We start from the raw sequence: 2,753 nt of genomic DNA, 5'->3' as shown, positions 1-2,753 counted from the left end.
ATTCCAGAGACCATGATTTTGACTGACAGGGGGAAAAGTGGTCTTTGAAATAGGGCACACATAGGGCTCCATTCCAGCTGTGTCCTGTTCAGAGTCAGGATTCATTCCTGTATGTTAGTAGCAACTCCTCAGTAGGTAAGGCATGTGCCCTCCTGACTGCTCTCTTTACCTCCACACTGGGGCTAGAATTCAGCTGTTGTTCATCACCCAAGGATGGGCACTCTTTATTCATCTTTTGGGACTTTTAAGCATTGAGTTGGTGAGGTGAGAAATGTATGCAATAACTCTTATTAATCTCATTCATATCTCACTTAGATATGGATGACTGCCATGGCAACAACTGCCTCATTTAGTCATTCATTCTACAATTCTTTCCTGAGAACCTATTACACACTCTACATTATACTAATTGCTAGGGGTCTAAAGACAAATGAGTTGTGGCCCTGCTGTGAGTCAGCCAGACAAGTCTGTCAATCATTGCTGAGCACTAAACCAGAGACAGGATGCATTCTGCTGGTCCAATCTAAACCTCCTGCAAGAGGTTTTGATACTCCTCTTTTGATACTCCAGGCAGTAAAACAAGGACCTAATAGAGTTTTCATTTCTCCACTAAAATTCCATACACACATTCAAATAATTGTTTTAAACTATGCATGTGTGTATGTGTGTTGCTATGTCTTAAATATTTGGAGGAATTGGTAAAATCTAAGCAACATGAAGGATTCATAATTTTCTAACTTTTTGGTAAATACAAGTAAGAGAATGTTCTAAATTATTTCTACTCCATAGGACCTAACTCATGAATAGTATATACCACTGACTTGGGATATAAAATGCCATTTCTAGGGAGATGTATGTAGATGATCCATTGTTTGGAGAATAAATATTTACAGTTTTTTCTTGTTGCTGTGTGATTATCATTTCTAAATTTTACTTTTACATTTATTGAATCGCTAAATACTGAATATCTGCTACCTACTTGGCAAATGGGAGAGAAATAGTTACTTTTCACTCTTTCAGCAATGCATTAAAAAGTTCATTCTGCCAAGTTAGCATACACTTAATTTTCTTGTACAGTTTTCTCAAGTATTCCATAGTGCTATACACCAGTAAGTATTCCAAATGCTGTTTGCAAGACCAGGGCAACTTCCATTACTTTTATTTCTGTTTGACAAAGCAGTAACCAATGTAATAAAACTCTTCATTTCAGTGGCAGTGGAACAGTGTAAGACTTGCATGCCAGATACCCATTTGTGGAAAAAGACAATTGACTTGGGTATAAAATATCACATGCTATGCCAACCAGTGAACTTTTTAGATTGCAATTTTCCTTGCTTTGTCTTATACTACCTGAATACAAAGCATCAGTTACAAGGAACTTGTAAGAAACTACAGTGCATAAAAGTAAAAATGCAGTCAATGATGCATATCTTCAAAGCATCATACTTAACCTTGAAGTAGTATCTGAAAATTAAGTTTACCAATATTCCACAGAAACTAGCTGTTGCTCCAAGGAATGTGATTCCATATATATTTAAGGTCTTTTCTTCTCTAAGGTACTTATATATTTTTTCTACAATGTCAATGACTTTTGGTCTTCTGAGTTTTTCATCTCCTAGAAAAAGACTGGGTTGGCCATGCATATGAATCACCATCTTGATGTACACTAGAAATTTCTGCCTACCTCTTCTCCATCCCCCACTGGCATAGCACCTGAGTCCTTCAGATCAGCTCTGTATGATTATCTTAAGTAATAAGGGATGACATACTCGGAAACCTCTCCCTTGGCTTCTCTTGACTGCATAATGGTGGTAGGGAACACTCAACAAACAACAAAACAAGAAGCTATTAATTTTGAGCTGAGTCAAAGCAGTTAGTGACTGGGCAGTGGCAGATGTTACTAATTTGGGAGAGAGAAAAGAAGAGGAAAAAACAAACAATAACAAAAATTATCAAAAAGATCTCAAGCTGATCTTCCTGCCTCTTGCATCACAACCACAAAACAATATTGTACTACACATGTGCTTTTGATGGGGGTGGGAGTCTCTCTCTCTTTTGTCCTTTCTGCTCTTCAAAACATTACCCAACTATGAAAGTAACCTTATCTTAGGACCTTTACACTTCCTCTAGGACATGACTTTCTTGTGGGCAGTGAATCTCTTAAACTTTTGTTCTAAAGAATTTTTGAGCTGAGCAGCTGAGCAGACTGACATGAGGAGGCCATGCAGACTCAGTCAATTCCACACTTAAAGGAATAAAATGCAAATCTCTTAGCACAGCATCCAAGGTACTTCACAGACTAGCATCATCATCCTTTCAGTCAACAGTGAACTAACCTGGAATGAGGGAGGATAATTTGCTGACAGGACAATAAGAATATATTTAGAGTCAAACTGACACTGATTAACAGCAAATGTAGATATCCAGTACTTCTGAATCTGCTTCAGAATTAACAGAAGGAAAGTTATTAATGAAGTGTATGGACTGATTGTTTTTAAAAAAGGTTTTTCTTTCAAAGGCAAAAGAAGTACAGGAAAACACAAAATGACAGCCAGAAAATTTCCCAGCAGTGAGAAAATTGTTACAATTACTGTCATTGTGAGCCCAATGTTGGCAGGGAGGGAAACCAAGAGCAGATTTGATTCATCAAGTGAAATCTCACTTGGAGAATGCAAAGTCTGGTGGAGCTATCCCAGAAAGGAGTGAAGAAGGTCAAAAAAGAAAACTGCCTAAAAGGAGGTTAACAATCCTTA

General features: G+C 37.5%; 1 pseudogene; it reads right to left on the bottom strand.

Annotated features, from left to right (window-relative positions):
* Positions 1 to 1,060: 1,060 nt before the first annotated feature.
* Positions 1,061 to 1,655, bottom strand: LOC124973310 (complex I assembly factor TMEM126B, mitochondrial-like; annotated as a pseudogene).
* Between the last annotated feature and the right edge of the window lie 1,098 nt (positions 1,656 to 2,753).

The sequence above is a fragment of the Sciurus carolinensis genome (genome assembly GCF_902686445.1).
Source record: "Sciurus carolinensis chromosome 14 unlocalized genomic scaffold, mSciCar1.2 scaffold_123_arrow_ctg1, whole genome shotgun sequence".
Taxonomy (NCBI): domain Eukaryota; kingdom Metazoa; phylum Chordata; class Mammalia; order Rodentia; family Sciuridae; genus Sciurus; species Sciurus carolinensis.
This window is presented reverse-complemented; position numbering and strand designations above follow the sequence as displayed.